Source organism: Sabethes cyaneus, chromosome 3 (genome assembly GCF_943734655.1).
Source record: "Sabethes cyaneus chromosome 3, idSabCyanKW18_F2, whole genome shotgun sequence".
Taxonomy (NCBI): domain Eukaryota; kingdom Metazoa; phylum Arthropoda; class Insecta; order Diptera; family Culicidae; genus Sabethes; species Sabethes cyaneus.
In genome coordinates this window covers 170480320-170498783 of record NC_071355.1, presented here as the reverse complement: position 1 = coordinate 170498783, position 18464 = coordinate 170480320, and positions in this window count along the sequence as shown.

The window sequence follows — 18464 nt, the reverse complement described above, 5'->3', positions numbered from 1 at the left end:
TTTCATATAGAAACCACTTCCCCACTCTCTGACAGCCCCATGAGGTTGGACATTAAAAAAAATAGAAGACATGCTAGGTTCGAACCCCGAGACACAGCACAGGATTCCAATCAATGCAAGATAAAGATTCTACTTGAATCTTCAAGCCTCTATAACTCAGCCATTTGGGTGAGGTTGTGTATTTTTTCGCGATTTCTACGTAGGATCCATTACTGCGCAGAATTTGGAATATGAATAAAAAACCTGTGCCTAAATCTGCGCATTATTGCATCGCATTTTTTTAAGGAAAGTAATGCATGCAATCACTCTTTTTGTCTAAAACATGACTAAAACTAAATATTTTTTCTAATTAGGCTGGGTAATTTGATCACTGCAAAGAATTTCGATCATAAATTTGTTAATTTTCTAGAAGGACAATCTTAGCGTTGGTGCTAACGACGATGTTTTCTGCCATATAAAATACTTTCAGTTTCACGTTAAATTATTTCGCTCTCAAATATTATGACCCCTTTGTGAATAATGGCGTAATATTCAACAGACATTTATAAAAAAATAACGCATTGACCATAGTTATGCACAATGTTAAAAAATACTTATATAAAGAAAAATGCGCAGAATTAGGAGTTGCGCAGAATTAGGGGCGGTCACGGTACTTCAAAGAAATCATGTCAATTATAGTTACGGACACCAGGGCTGTCCGGCTGTCCTGCACTCAGTGCACCTATTCTGCTTAGTTATCTGTAACACCTCAACCAAGCAAAATTCGAAAATGTTTATTGAGCATTTATAGAGTCAATTATTATCTACTAGTTGAGCCCGAATCTTACGATCCGGAAAATAAAAATGTCTGTTCAGAATTCCGAAAACTGCGAATACATTCCATTGGCCAGTGTCTGCGAAGATGTTTAATCTTTGTATTAGTTCTTTGAGTTCTTATATTGCATAATATAGCTCTAAGATGTTGTACATAAAAGAGTCATAACCGGAAAATGAAACAAATAGTTTTAATGGCCGTATTGGATTTTATTTAACTGAATAAAAAATTCTGACTGTTTGCAACATTTACGTAGAATAGAGTAAAATTTTACTTAAAAAATTGTTGATCGTTTGCTATCATTAACTCATTTTTTAAAATTTTGCTATTGGGTCCGGTCTGATTTAACACCGACCATATGATATCGCGACAAGCGACAATCGAGTTGAGCAGGCGAGTCGAGCAGTCGAATCAAGCAATCAAGTCAAGCAGTTGGGTCGAGCAGTCGAGTCCAAAAGTCAAGTCGAGCAGTAAAATCAAGCTGTTCACTCAAGCAGTCCGGTCAAGCAGTTGAGTCGAGCAGTCAAGTCGAGCAGTTGAATCGAGTGGTCGAGTCGAGTAGTCGAGTCCAGCAGTCAAGTCGGGCAGTTAAATCGAGCAGTCCAGTCGAGCAGTTTAATCGAGCAGTTAAGTCGAGTAGTCCAGTCGAGCAGTTGAATCGAGTAGTCTGGTCGAGCATTTGAGTCGAGCAGTCGCATCGAATGGTTTAGTCAAGTAGTCGGGTCAAGCGGTTAAGTCGAACAGATGAATCGAGCAGTTCATTCGTGCACTCGAGTCGAGCAGTTGAGTCGAGCGGTTGAGTCGAGTAGTCCAGTCGAATGGTTTATTCGAGCAGTTGAGTCGAGTAGTCCATATGAACAGCTGAGTCGAGAAGTCGAGTCGAGTAGTCCAGTCGAGCAGTTGAGTCGAGCAGTTCAGTCGAGCAGTTGAATTGAGCAGTCGGGTTGAATGGCTAAGTCGAGCAGTTAAGTCGAGCAATCTAGTCGAGCTGTTGAATCAAGCTGAAAGTTGACTCAAGCAATCAAATCGAGTAGTCTAGTAGAGCAGCTGAATCAAGCAATTGGGTTGAGCAGTTCAGTCGAGCAGCCGATTCGAATAGTCTAATCGAGTAGTTGAGTCAAGCAGTTCATTCGAGCAGTCGAGTCGAGCAGTTGAGCCGTGTAGTCCAGTCGAGCAGTGGAATCAAGCAGTTGAATCGAGCAGTTGAGTCGAGCGCCAGATCGAACATTTGAGTCGAGCAGATAAATCATACCGTCCAGTCGAGCAATCGAATCGAACAGTCCAGTCGAGCAGTTCAATCGTGCAATTAAGTCCAGCAGTCGAATCGAGTAGGTAAGTCGAGTAGTCCACTCAAGCAGTTAAAACGAGCTGTTCAGCCAAGTAGTCAAGTCGATCTGTCCAATCAAGCAGTTGAGTCGAGCAGTCGAATCGAACCGTCCAGTCGAGCAGTTCAGTTAAGCAGTCCAGTCGAGCAATCAAATCGAGCAGTCTAATCGAGCAGTCCAGTCGAACAGTCTACTCAATCAGTTGAGCTATCGAGCAGTCCAGCAGTCGACCAGTGAGGTGACTGAGAATACAACTCATTGCGTCCTTTCAGGGACCTGTTTTTAGTTACCGATAAGCCTCTTATGACGTCCTGTCAGAGACCTGGTATTCGGTACAGACATAAGCCTCTTATATAAATATATAGATGTAGATAAGATTGCTGAACTAAGTATTGCTCTTTCTTATGTATTTGCTTCTTTTTTTGTATAAAAGCTTATAAAATTATCTTGTCTTTGACGTATCCTTTCTTCGATATTGCAATTTATGTGTTTTTTAGAAACATTTAAAGCCGGTTTTTCGGCTAAAAAGCTGACTTTTATATTCGAATATCTGTCATTTTGTTTTATATTCGAGTTTTTCGAAAAGGATGGGTCAAAGACTAGATAATTTAATATACTTTCATGTCGTTTTGGAATTTTTCATTTCGGTCCCCGAGCACCAATCTATGGTACCGCAAATCATGTTTTTTTTCGAATGATCATGCTCAAGAAGCCGTAGGGGAGTGAGGAGAAAGTTCCTACATGTAAACAAAACTGTAAATATTAGTGTAAAAGGCAATGTTTAGAATGCAAAAGATCCGAATCGATTCGCCTTTCGCGTTATCGAAAAAAAAAAATTTGAAATGAGGCAAAAAAATGGTGACAAAAATACTGTGCCCCCTTAAGATTGAGCAATACTTAGTTCAGCAATCTTGTGGATAATAATTGACTCTAGAAATGCCCAATACATAACATTTTCGAATTTTGCTTGGGTGAGGTGTTACAGTTAAATGAGCAAAATTTAATTAGGTGCACTGCGCTGCAGGACAGCCCGGTGGACACCTCAGCACTGTCTTGTCAAAGGAAAAGAACATGGCATTTGAAGACTTTATAAAGAAGTAGGGTAACCAACCTAATTTGGACCCCATCAGCAGCTGTACATAATTTGGACACTTCCATTTGATTTTGCTGTAAGTGTCCAAATTATGAACAGCTGCTCATGGGGTCCAAAATACGTTGGTTACCCTACTTGCTCATGAGTCGATCTAACGTTTACCTGGAGCATTCAAGCAGTGGAGAGTAAGTGGTACAAATCATGATTTTTCTCTTGTCGATATTTAAATGTTTTTATCGTTGTTGAACGGAAAATCACCATCATAAAATGACCCTTTTCAGGCTCACTAAATTATCGCAAGAGAGTTAGTACAATATTCAAAATCTGTTTGAAAGAGTCAAACCAATTCATTCCACAGGCTTGACCTCGTATTTTTATGCAGATATTTGAACAATTCTTTATAACAGTAATTTTTACAATAGAAAAAATACAGTAAGTGAGCGTCTCAACGGAATCAGTAATTGGAACGGACCAATTCCTATTATGGGCAACGACAAGGAGGGGAACTAGATTACCGGAAGGTCGGAGGTGGCAAGGCGTTGGAAACAGCTCTTCGATGTGTTGTTCAATGGCAAAGAAGATGGTTCAGTTAACAGAAATAGGACAACGATTGTGGATGATGAACAAGCTGTGGATCCACAAACTTCGGACGTGGTTAGAAAAGCAGCGAGAGAGCTGAATAACGACAAAGCAACTGGAAAGGAAGGCATCCCCGCCGAACTTTATGAACTTTTCGGGAGCTAAAATCTTAATTGTGCAATCCACCATACTAAAGGTATAGACTGAGGAGGAACTACCTACGGACTGGTTGGAAGCTATCATATACCCTATTTATTAAAAGGGCCGTCGACTCGAATGCAGCAATTATCGAGGTTTACCTGTCCTCAATTCTGCATACAAAATGGCGGGAGTCTGTTTCTCAGACTGAGGCCGTTGCAGGAAACCTTTGTTGTAGTATACCAGTGCGGTTTTCGAGAGAGACGCTTCACGACGGACCAAATGTTCCCCTTGCGACAAATCCTCAATAAATTCCAGGAATTTAACTTGCAGACTCACCATTTGTTTATAGACTTTAAGACACCGAACGATTCAGTTAAACGAAATGAACTGTGGTAGATTACGCTTGAACATGGTTTTACAGCAAAACGGATTAGACTGATACGGGCTACCCTTGATAGTTCAAAATCAAGCGTTAGGATAGTGGGTGAGACATCGGACTCGTTTGTAACGTTAGATGGTTTGAAGCAAGGTGATGGACTATCGAAGTTGCTGTTGAACATTGTATTGGAAGCTGCTATTCGAAGGGCAAGCGTGCAGAGAAGCGATAGCATCATCACGAAATCTCATATACTCCTAGGGTTTTCGGACGACATCAATATCATCGGTGTTAACCGAAGAGATGTGGAAGAAGCGTACACGCATTTTACGGAGGAAGCTGCGAGTATAGGGCTTATGATAACTTCTATATAAACAAAGTTTATGGTGGCTGGTAGCATGGTAGCCCTTCGGGTGTTGGACCTGCGATCTTGATAGATGGAAATACTTTTGAAGTGGTCGACGATTTTGTTTATATTGATATGTTGGTGACATATTACAATGATGTGACTTGTGAAGTAAAAAGACGGATAGCGGCTACCAACAGAGCCTTCTAGAGATTACGTAGCCAGCTGTGGTCCCGTAGCCTGCAACTCCGTACAAAACTCTATAAGACGCCGCTCTATAAGACGCTAATTCTCCTGGAGGCACTCTACGACCACGAAGCGTGGACGTTGAAAAATTAGCGACCGAGGCGCTCTTAGTTTTTTTGAGCATAAGATCCTGCGTTCAATTTTTGACGGCATGTTAGATGAAAGAATGTGGCACAGCCACAGGAATCATGAAATATATCAAGTACCGTGAACGTACCATATTCTGCGCAGTTAAGACATTTTCATGATTCTTCCGCTATTCTAAGTACTCTAGATTTAAATAAACAACGTGGATAGCAGAAACGTGTAGTGCTACGGTCTGTAATATCTGGTAAAAAATATGGGAATTATAAGTCGACCAACAATTGAGTATATTTTTCGTTTTGTAAACTTATCCACGGTGCCTAATTCTGCGCACTTTCTTGCCCATGTTCCTAATTCTGCGCATGTTTGTTCCTAATTATGCGCACCCGAAAAGTGAAAATAAATATTCCTGCCATGCTGTTTATGTCTTTATACGCTAAAAGCACACCAAAAAATGCGGCATCAGCCATTACCATAATTAAATTCATGATCCGGCCTCCTTGTGCTATCTGGGTGGCAAAGGAATATTGTTATTATTATGATTGCCTCATTTTAAATATTTTAAACTCGATAACGTGAAGGGCGAATTGATTCGGGTTTTCTGCATACTGAACATTACACTTTAGACTAATACTAAAAATTGTGTTTTCATATAGAAACCACTTCCCACTCTCTGACAGCCCCATGAGGTTGGACATGGTTTCATGAATTGCTGCTCGTAGGTTCGGACCCCGAGACACAGCACAGGATTCCAGTCAATGCAAGTTAAAGATTCTACTTGAATCTTCATGCCTCTATACCTCAGCCATTTGGGTGAGGTTCCGTATTCTTTCGCGATTTCTTCGTAGGACATATTACTGCGCAGAATATGGAACATGAATAAAAAATCTGTGCCTAAATCTGCGCATTATTGCATCGCAGTTTTCTAAGGAAAGCAATACATGCAGTCACTCTTTTTGTCTAAAACATGACTAAAACTAATTATTCTTTCTAATTATGCTGGGTAATTTGATCATTGCAAAGAATTTCGATCATAAATTTGTTAATTTTCTAGAAGGACAATCTTAACGTTGGTGCTAACGACGATGTTTTCTGCGATATAAAATACTTTCAGTTTCATGTTAAATTATTTCGCTCTCAAATATTATGGTCCGTTTGTGAATAATGACGTAATATTCAACAGACATTTTTAAAAAAATAACGCAATGGTCATAGTTATGCACAATGTAAAAAAATACTTGTATAAAGAAAAATGCGCAGAATTAGGAGCGGTCACGGTATACAGAGATACGGATATTGTGAAGCGACTAAATCATAGCAGGCTACAATGGGCTGGCCACGTAGCAGGGATGCCGGATGATAGACCAGCGAAAACAATATTTAGCAGAGAACCCGACAGAGGTCGACGACTTCGAGGCCGACTCCGTACCCGTTGATGACCTGCTGTTGACGTGGATAATAGACTAGTGGGTGTTAAGGACGACTGAAGAGCGACAACCGAGAAATGTGGAGACGGCTTCCGAATTCGGCATGAATTCGATTAGCGGATTGTCGTCGAAAAAATAAAAGTAAATAAGAGCCCCGAATCTATTGGCTAGTGGGGACAATTGATGGAAGATGACCTTGTAGGCGTAATCCAGTTTGTCGATTTTTTGTAAATAGAGACAATACCCCATCTTTCAACATCTTCTGTAGTCGTTCCGTACTCCAAATTTTGACAATCAATAGATTCAAACTGCTACTGCTTTGTTGTTCTTCAGCTGCTGGATGGCTTCTTTAACTTGGCATACCGGTAGGAGCAGCTTGATAGAACTTCTGTGTATTCTGAGCCATGAGTGATGATGGTTGTAATGGTTAAGATGCGTCCAAATTTCTCCAATTATGCAACATTCGGTACCGATGTCAACCTAGGTTAACGTCTAGCGTAGCTTAAGCAGCCGATCATCACCTCAAACTACGCAAGTCCGTGCAGTCACTCGAAGCTGCGCTGACGAAAGAGGTCGCACTGGACGAAGTTCCTCTCGATGACTGTTGGAATCAAAACAGTCATTAGCAGTGTAGCGGCGAGCTCCATCGGGCATGCGGCACGTACTCAACGATTGGTTTGACAATGAATGTTGGAGGATGATGGATAAAAAGAACGCTGCACGGGCGGCCAAGATGTCACTACGTGAAAAGACACAAACAAAAGAAGAGGCAGCGAAACCAAATCCCGGAAGAAAAGGTGCTGCGTGGAAGAGCAGTAGTATGCGGAGTTGGAACGGTTGCATCGTTCTCATGAAACGCGTAAATTCTACCAGAAACTGAACGGATCCCGCAACTTGGGGCTTGACTTGGGGCCGAAATGTGTCGAGCAGTATTTTTACGGACGATCCTGAGGTGACCGAAAGTGAAAGCAGCACTTTGATGGACACCTGAATGGCACCCAGACGGAGAACTGTGGCGGTGGAGAAAGCAATTTCGACGGTGCGACAAATGGAGAAGAGGTGTCAGTCCCAACGATAGGCGAAGTTAGGAAGGCCATCATACAGCTAAAGAACGGCTAAATCGGCTGGAAAACATGACATTGGAGCGGAACTTATTAAAATGGGACCAGAAAAGCTGGCCGCTTGTCTACACCGACACCGACTTGTTAGAATTTGAGATACAGAACAGCTACCAGAGGACTTGAAAGAGAGCCCGATCTACAAGAAGGGCCACAAGTTGGACTGTGAGAACTCTCGAACGATCACCGTTCTCAATACCGCCTACAAAGTGCTGTCCTAAATCATATTCCGCCATCTAACTATCACGTGAACCGATTTGTGGGAATTTATTAAACCGGCTTCGTTGAAGGACTCTCAGCAATGGGTCAAATATTTGACCCGCAGGGTCACTGCGGTAGATCCTCCAATATGACCATGAATACAGAGTTCCCACGCACCATTTGTTCGTTGACTTCAAAACTGCATATGATACCGTCGACCTAAAAGTGCTATGCAAAATCACGGACCAAAACATCCTCCCCAGGAAGCTCGTCAGACTGATTCAATCTACGATGGATGGTACACAGTGCCGTGCTCGAATTTCGGGTGGACTGTCGAGTTCAATCGAATCACACAGAGAACTTCGTCTAGGTGATGGTCTCTCATGCCTACTGTTAAACATAGCGCCATTTTAAGACCACCATTGGAAAGCTGAGAAAAAATACTGCAAGAAACATGCATTAAATTAGGTGTGCATTGCATTAGGTATGCAATGAAAGAACCAGCGCTAATTGTAATAACTGACTCCGGCGGTGGAGTACTGCTTTATCTCTGTTATTTCCGGTAAAGTTATGGCACCTGAAATTACCTGAAATTAATCACCAAATAAATTCGTCTCTACAGTATAATTTTTTTTCAAAGCTAATTGAAAACATTTATAGCAAGAATTATTTATGACAAAAATCTACCAGAATGTTCACTGCCTCGGTCGAACTAATGACCTGTTCCGGCTAACGACCTTCAACCTAACGGTATGTTGTATGATGTAAAGAAACCAGCTTCCTCACATTAAATATGTGCAGCTAAGCCGGCAACTAAACCAGCATAAACAAGATTTCAAAAACTGAACAACTCTTCGAGTTGCATGAAACCAAAACTGAAACGAAACAATTAAATAAAAGTGAAATTTCCCTCAGCCCTCTGCTGGAAGGGCGTCTAGAGTCTAGCGAGCGGAAACGGGGTACGTCAGGTACGCGGGTGGGGGCGCGGGCGCAAGATCGGCAAGATTACGTGAGCGCTTTTGGTCCGAATGGCGTAATCGAGACTCCGGTGTCCAACGGCGGACAAATAAATTCGAAACGCTTCACGCATCATGCTTCTCGCTCGTCTGGGAACAGCTGATAACTTCTTCCACTCTTGGGGTGTGTGTGTGTGTGTGCGTACGAGCATGGTGCGTGCAACTCCACAGCCTATGAAGAGGTAGGGGGAGCATAATCATTGGGTTTAACAGAGCAGGTAAGCTCTGCTGCTGCTGAGGATAATGATTTTTGTGGGATGGTAAAGCGTATTGAATTGCTAAGTACCTCGCACGCTGTATTGAGTTCACCAACGTAGATTGTTGACCTCTGACGGTGGGAATAAAATGCTCGATAATAGTCAAAAATTTACGATTTCCCCCTATAATTCAGCAATTGCGTCTGAAATATATTTTAGATTGTTGAAAGATAAACCTTATCATGTCGAAATAAATTAACTTATCATAGTAAGTACTCCAGTATATTTCCGGTTGTCTCCGTGAAAGACAGTTTCCAACAAACGGGAACAAGAGCAGAAAGCAACGGAACAAACAAATTAATCGGCTTATCATAAATGGCATCAACACAGCTTCCGTGTAGCGCCAGTCTATATTTTATTGAGTGTAATCGTCTGCCAGTGGCTGCGATTTTATCCGATCGCATGGCATTTTACTGGACCGGTCCGGCACGGTCAGTCCGCCGTCCGGGTACATAAACACTACACCGACTGTCCATAAAACTTTCATTTCAGCGATTTTTCCAGTATTTTCGGAGCAGTAGCAACAGCAGCGGCAGCGGCAGCAGCAAGTCATTGATGCAAATGGGCTTGCCTTTTGCAACACGGGTTGATCCAGTAGGAAGCAAGCCGGACAATCGCTTTCTTATCGCACTGACCGCATCAATAATCGTAAATTTTTGAATTGTATTCCACCCCAAAGTGACGGGTTTGACTGCTGATTATTTTTCTGCCTAATTGGACGTTGTAGTGATGAAAGAAAGGTGTTTTGGATACAAAAAAAGAAAAAATAAAACGAGATGAGGGAGTCGGAGAGAGAAAGAATGAACGAAAGAAAGAAAGAAAGTTTCATTCGTTAACCACTGTTGTAACTCTATTGAAATAAGAACTAAATACTGTCCAATGTAATAAAGTTAATGTTGATGATTTTAGTAACTACAAGATACGGACAATATTTTGGAATAAAAGGAAAGAAACATGGAAGTCATTAAAAATGGGACAGTGCAAAAACCATTAAGAAAAATCAGCTAAGAAAAAAGCTGCGTGTCACGGCATATTTCAACTAAATTTCTATACAGCGATCCAAACTTGAAAATCAAGCTTAAAATTGCATGTTTCGCATTTTAATTCTCGGTTGTAGTTTTTCGCAATACGCTTTACAACCCAGCAGCGTAATATTATATCTGAGTTTGCTGCATGAAGACATTGCAAGTGACATATTTTTGAAGCGAAGAGAAAGTAACGTAACAAATTTGTAGCAGAAAATTTGTTAATTGTAGTTGGGAAAACAGCGCCTATGATTGCTAATACATGGGACGATTGATCATTACGGACACTGTCACTAATTAGAGTTGCTTGATTTTATTTCAAAATGTAGGACAACTGAGACTTTCTTATTTGTTCGTGTTCTTATTTTTTGTTCAGTTTTTCTCTGTTATTGTCGCCTTTAGTAAAACTTTACGATTTATCGAAGAGTGTATATATTATTGAGATATTTAAATACAGGACATGTTTGTTGGTTGATTGACTCTCAACAACTCGAAACAGTGTCGCTGAAAATTACACTGAAGTCGCTTTTTACGCGAATTTCGGAATTTACGCGTTTTTTTTACGCGAATTTCGGAATTTACGCGCTTTTTTTTACGCGATTTTCCGAATTTACCCGGTTTTTTACGCGAATTTCGGAATTTACGCGGTTTTTTTTACGCGAATTTCGGAATTAACGCGGTTTTTTTACACGAATTTCGGAATTTACGCGGTTTTTTTTGCGCGAATTTCGGAATTACCGCGGTTTTTTACGCGAATTTCGGAATTTACGCGGTTTTTTAACGTGATTTTCGGAATTTACGTGGTTTTGATTTACGCGGGACGTATCCTTCGCGTAAAAAGCGACTGGAGTGTATAGTAGTAGTAGTAGTAGTAGTAGGGGAAAGCCACCATCATTTCAAGGACTTGCCAATGTATGTGGGTAGAATTACAGTAGATCCAAATTTGATTATCAAATGAATTTCACACTAATGCTGTTACAGAAGGGCCAAAAGGGATTGGGCAGACCCACAAGCAGAGGCACTTGTGCGCATTCCGGGGTTATAAGAGTCGCCTTCCAGCATTAGGATCCTTCCATGTAATAATCAATTTCGCTATACCAACTTTAACCCACGTGATGATTTGTTTGTTTTGAATTGAGAAGTGCCATATTTGCTTCAGACCTTAAGGATTCAGGTTGGCAATCCACTCCGTCATCCAGCCTTCCACATTTATGATATCAATAATAATACTGTTAATATATGATATGATATTAAGATGAAATGTGGTATAAATGATAAAAATAGAACAATCTCACCAGCAGTCCTTCGTATGGAATAGAGTAGCGTCCTTTGGGTTCCATAAATGCTTCTTATTTAATTTTAATTTTTAAAAGTTAATTTAGTTTTTCATTCTGGTATCCATGTGCAGTATTAAAACTCGTTTTGGCCAGTTTTTACTATATAGTAGGAGATGCTTCATAAGCTAAAACGAAAAAAATAATTAAAATAACTTATTAGGCTTACCTATTAGCTAGGCCGTGTGGCTCCGCCGTCTGCCCAAAACCGCGGTTTTGAGACCAGGCAGCCGGGAACCACCCAGCAACGCACCTCCTAGCTTGGCTACTCAATAGAGCATTACCAGGTATGGCCACGTGGAGGCGCTAGGTAGGGGCTTGGGATGGCTAGAGCTATATTGGACGCTCATTTGCCTTCCCCATTTCATACCCAAAAGCGACTGGAGTGTATAGTAAACACGAAACTATCAAGTTTCTCACGTTAGAATCGGTTTGTTAGGACTTGTATATTGCATTAAACCTAAAAGTCGCCTTTTCCCAACTAAAGGGTAGAGGATCCATATTTCGCCAGGAGCCATATTTCGCCAGTTGATGAATCCAAAGCCTTTTTGCATATTTGTGGTAAAATTATTTGACGAATTGGTAAAATTGAGGACATCAAAGCCAAAGCCTCTTCGTTTCAACAATATTTCTTAACACTGCGATTAAACCTAGACCATTTTCATTTTCTTGCCTGGGAAGTACACCAGAAAGAGTGACAAAGCCCCCTCGTGCCAACAAATTTCTTACGAACGCGATAAAACCTAATCCAATTTGATGTATGTGTTAGGGAAGTGTGCCAGGAACTTTACAAAAATTGCTCGTCCCAACAGATCGCAAATTCTGTTTTTTTTTGTTTAGATTATAGTCACTTTAACCAGTTTTGAGTCATTTGTGACTTCTGCGGGGTTGGGATTTAAACCCAGCCTTAAGCATACCAGCCTTTCTGCTGCCTCGAAGTTGTTCGAAATAATTGTAAGCTCTTTCGTTTTATCCCGAACAAAAAACTATATCTCGATTGATCAACACGGATTTATGCCTTGCCTGGTCGATCTGCCTGGCACAAATCTTCTCGATTTTACGTCGACATGCATTAAACACATGGAACAGAAGGCTCAAATTGATGCAATCTATACCGACTTGAAAGCGGCGTTCGATCGGATAGACCATGGGTTATTGTTAAAGAAAATTTCGCGGCTTGGTGCATCACGGAAATTTACTGCATGGCTGAGTTCGTACTTGTGCGAAAGAGTTCTCCGTGTTAGCTTGATAAATGCTGTTCTACTGAGTTTATTGATAATTCTGGTGTCCCACAAGGCAGTAACATGGGGCCTCTGTTATTTGCACTATTGTTCAACGATGTTACATTACTGTTGGGTGTTGGCGTAAAACTTGTTTACGCCGATGATTTGAAACTTTATATGCCGGTACGATCCATCGAAGACTGCCGCCGATTACAAGAGCTCCTGGAGATATTCGTAAGCTGGTGCCGTAGTAACTGGTTACTTATTAGTATAGCTAAGTGTCATGTTATTACCTTTCACCGCACTGTGAATCCAGTAGTGTTCAAGTACCAGATCTACAATCAGGAACTAGCAAGAGTAGATCACGTCAGCGACGTGTTTTGTTAGATGCGAAGCTCTCTTTCAATTCACGCCGCACAAACGTCATCGCTAAGGCATCACGTCAGCTTGGCTTCATCTCAAAAATTGTCCGGGATTTCAACGATCCTCATTGCTTGAAGGCCTTATATTGCTCACTGGTGCGACCGCTACTTGAATATGCTAGTTTAGTATGCTGTCCTCAACAACTTGTTTGGAACTTGCGAGTAGAACGTGTACAAAAACGGTTCATCCGATTCGCACTACGGGATTTACCTGGGCGTGATCCGGCGCACTTGCCTTCTTGGCATCGACACTCTTGAACGCCGCCGAAAGATTGAGCAAACAATGTTTGTAGCAAAAGTGATAAATAGTGAAATCGATAGCCCGAGAATTCTATTGCAGCTCAACTTTCGTGCCGCGCAACGTACCCTCCGTTCTAGTGGTTTGCTTCAGCTCCGCTTTCACCGCACGACGTTTGGATTCAACGAACCGTTAACCTCCTGCATGCGTACCTTTCGTACAGTAGAAGACCTGGTTGACTTTGGTGTGCCGTCTAACAAATTTCTACAAAAGCTATTATTGTTTAGACTATAGTATTTTTGTAAAGTGACATGCGAAATTTTTCATTAAGACAATTAGTCGGATGAATTTTATATTACCTAATAAACAAATAAACAAATATCTGTGTTGGAAAAGTACGGCTGGAGCGTTCAGTTATAATATGATTCTGTATGGACGTGCTGTTGATAAAATGGGACTGAATTGGTAAAATTCCTTGGACGTATACAATGTTACTAACGGGTGGCAACTAAAATTTTGGAACTTTTTTCTCAAGCTGTCAAAAAAAGACAAAGATACTTGAAGAAGATCTGATCTACCGAAATTAAAGATACATTATCCATTGTTGAAAAAAAATTAGTGCACATTTGAAAACGGTCCGTGATCGGCTGTTCGGCGAAGCTTTCGTTTGACGTCGAAACAGGAGCATTGTACGACCATCATGTCAACTTTGCGAATGCATCTCTTGATTCTACCAATCAATTGTTTGCAATTCGTGGCTCTCCAGTTAGTTTTGCACACCAAGGAACTCAAAATCCAGAAGAATTCTTCGATTGGGCGCACTGAGACAGATTTTTCGAATTTTTCGGGATCGAATGGGTATTCAGGAACGATTGTGTTTTTTGGCGTAATGCGATGATGCTCTATCCGGCCAAAACACGTATTGTCCATCTGCATGATGTTTTTGTAGAAACGGGGTCCTTCTGCGTCCATAATTTTGGCTGGTCTTCCACTACCTTGCTTGCGTATAGTTGTTGGGCATCTTAGGATATGGTAAACAGTCGAAGCCGCAACATATTTGCTTTTAAAATGTTATACCGTATACTTTTTCCCGAAATTTCTGTGGCAGTTCGTAGAAGTGTACAACGTGCTCCCGAAATGCTTTTTGTTTCGACGTCATTTCTAGCAAAACTGGGCAAGCATAAACAAAGCAAAAAATATTTTCAGAAAGGGGAGAGAAAGAGCTAACACATACATACTCTCATTTCTTTCTGAGCTCGTTTGTTGTTGAGTATAAGGGCCGCGAAAAAAATCCAAAATTTTAGTTGCCACCCGTTACTTGGATAAATGTTATATAAAACGCATGTAGCATGTATGTATGCTGCATATAGCATGTGTACATGAAGAATTAAATGATTACATACATGGATACATGCTACTAACACTACAAAGAGAGTTACGTAGTCGTGCGTAAGCCATGCGGTCGTGACTTGTACACAACTCCTCTGATTTTTCATCAGGTTCCCTCCCTCGTCCCTACATATGTTAGTTTTGGTGTAGAGTCCTTACTAGTATAATTCACTTTTTTGTACACTTGCGTGTGTCATTAGTTTGGAAATAGTTGTTCTAATATGTAACGATCTCTGTCCTCCTTCTGGCGCTTTTTATTCCTCAGGAACGTAGTCTACTGATTCACTGCCCATCCGTATTTGCCTAGTTTTCCCTAGTGGCAATGCTCCAAGCCAATTTTTTTCCTCTTCACCGCTTGTTGACACTCCCCATCAAACCGATTATTCCGTATACTCCAGGTCTGGAAGCTGCGAAGTTTATACATCTTTGGCCGTTATTGTTCGTGCCGGTGTATAGGCTATTGGGTGCTATCACCGGTCTATATATTTTTTCCCTACTGACCTGGGCGTTCATATCCACAATGACGATCTTGATGCCCCGTGGTGAGCAACTGTCGTACGTTGCATCCAACCTCGCGTAGAACGCTTCCTTCTCATCATCGGTTCTACCTTCGTACGAGTAGTGCACATTGATGATGCTGTATTTGAAGAAACGGCCCTTAATTCTTAATAGGCACATCGTCGCGTTAAGGGCCTTCCAATCTATCACACGATCATGTGTTCTGACCAACAGAACAAAACCCGTTACCAATTTATAGTAGGTAGTACTATTATTAGCGGTAGTACTACCACTCTGGTTGAACCGGACCTTTCCACCTCGGAACTTCTAACCCTGCTCTCCTTTGCGACAGATTCCTGCACGCCTACAATGCCAAGTTTGCAAGGTTCAAGGTGTTTCGAGGAGCACCCGGTCGCCACATGTGAAATTCAGTACTTCGCAGTTCCAAGTACCGAGTTTCCATTCGACGTCCTTGTTCGTTGTCAAGGTCACTGTCGAATATTTCGCGCTTGATTTAATTTCCGTAGCAGTTTGATTTAGGTAGGTTGCCTTTCGTGATGGGGTTGTCATCGTAGCTTCAGTGCTGAAATACCACTTTCTTAATTCAGCCGCCCGCTTTGCATTCGACGCTGTCATAAGCCGCTCCTAATCTGGAGTACAACAAGGTGGACAATGCTGTTCCTCGTTGCAACACTCAACGTTTGTATGAGCGCCTCCTTTCCTGTAGGTCACATTGTGTAACCTGACCATTGAGGAACAACAAACTGTTATCACTTTGAATATATCGATGCATTTCATTCTAACGGATGAAGGATATTTTGTGATTTATCATGTAATTATTGTAGTGTATGATTACTTGCTTCTTATTTCTACCAGCAGAGAGCTGGAGTGGTTTTTGCCATATTAAGAATTCCCCTCCACTGTACTCGATCTTGGGCTACTTGTCGCCAATTCGTTGAGTGTCTCAACACACGTAAGCCAGGTTCAACCTGGTCGAACCATCTAGCACGTTTGGACCCTCTAATTCTGGTGCCAGTGGAGTTCTTGAAGAGAACGGATTTTGTTCGGCATCCTTGTGGAGTGGCCGGTCCATCCAGGTGTACGATGCGAATCCCTCCAAGTAGAGCCTGAAACTTGTGATTCATACGCCTACTTTCCGCTATCCGTTTGTACTCCACCAAAAATAGTCCGAAACACTCTTCGTTCAGATACGGCAAGTGCACGTATGTCTTTCATAATCAATGTTACAGTCTCAAGTCCATAGACCCCTACCTGTCTGATTAGTATTTTCTATACTATCAGCTTTGTGCGGCGGCGTATGCTCCTTGATCGAAGCGTTTGCTTTTGTGCTGAGGGAAAAGTAGGCTCAACTTCCAACTTGAATGCATCGTTAAATCTCCTTACTAGTATTCTCGAAGGAGATCAGAAATCACAATTATACGAACTCATTAACCACTTCCAGTTCATCGCCATCAATAGTCACCGTCCGTGGGTGGCGAATCTTGTTTTCTCTGGACCTTCTTTCTATCATATATTTAGTTTGAATCCCAATGCCGTAGCCACCTTCTTTAATCTAGCGTAGATTGCCTACACCGTCCCAAGGTTTCTAGTAATGATATTGAAGTCGTCTGTGAAGCCTAGGAGTAGGCTACTCTTACTGAAGATCGTTTCTCTTGTTTCTATGCCCGCACGCCTGATCACACGTTCAATAGCGATATTGAATAACATACTGGACAGTCTACCCCTTATCGTAATTCTCTGCTCGATTCGAAAGGACCTGAAAGTCCCCCCGAAACACGCACGTAACACATCACTCGCTCAAGGGTAGCTTTAATCAGCCGCGGTAGTTTGTCCGGAAGACCATTCTCGTTCATTATCTACCATGGCTATTCGCGCTCGACTATATCGTATGCTGCCCTAAAATCGACGAAACTATAATGCGTGGGCACGTAGTACTTCTGACATTTCTGGAGTATCCGCATCCGATCCGATACAGAGTAAAAATTTGATCCGTAGTAGCACAGGTCCCCATAAAGCCCGCCTGGTACTGAAACTGTGAATTCTCTTGCTATTGGGGATAGACAACGAAACAAAAATTTGGGAGAGCACCTTGTAGGCCACGTTGCCCAGCGTTATGCCGCGGTAATTACAATAATCTAGCCGATTACCTTTTTTATAGATGGGACAAACCACATCTTCAATCTACCGGTAATTTATCCAATGAAGTGCCGTTGCCTCTGACACGTTGTTTCAAATATGCGTATAAGTTCGTTAATATTTGCCGGATTGGGATGAAATTTTCTGTGTGCATACATAAATATATGGATGACCTACGAATGCCCGAAACACAAATGGCGGAATCACGAACGGCCGAACTTCATATTTGGCCGAAAATATTGACGGCCTTCAACCTGCACAAACATTGGGTACACGCTGTCCTTACACGCTGCCGCTCGTTCGGACTTAACTAAGGTATAATCCATACTAGTTAGTAAACCTGGGAAAATGCATGCACCTAAATAGTAGTGGTTTCTGCGGGGGCCGGCGCTTCCAACGGTGGGTCACCGGCGCACACTCGCGGCCTGCGGCCGTGTCGCCCTGAAACATCTAGGAAACATTTACTACTGACACGGTAAATAGGTCTCCCATTTGCGTTTAGGGGAAGAAAGAACTTTCAATCATCTATACCCTTACTATAGGGTTGTGTTGCTTATTTTGTTTTTGTGTTTGATTAAAGTTAGTAGTTAACTGCTTGCCAATTCATGTTTTTGTTAAATAGTTATTGAGGCATTCCGAAAAAATTCGGCCTTTCGTGATTCGGCCATTCGTGTTTCGACCTTTCATGATTCGGCCTTCTGTGACTGTTGAAATTCGGCCATATGGATTTCGGCCATTCGTGATTCGGCCATTTGTGTTTCGGCCATTCGGTACCAGCCCATATATATGTACATTACGATCATGATAGAACCAAAAAATCGATTTTTCGAAAATTCTAACTGTATATAACCACTTAAGAAAATGAATAGTCTCGACACGTTTTGTTACAGAATGCTAGCACCATTTAAAAAAGTGACCATTAATGCTCAACTAAATAGAGCCACTAGACGAAAAACGATCATTTTCTGTAAGCGTAAATGTTATATTAACCAAAACAATAATTTTTGTAAATGCGTATTTTATCTTGAAAAGGATTTAATACAAATCGAAACGTCGAAAGTAAAAGAAAAACGTTCGCTTTTATCAGCAATTTCACTGCAAAGCTGAAAAACAAGACTCTGTAAAGATACTCAGTCGAAAACTACAATAAGTATC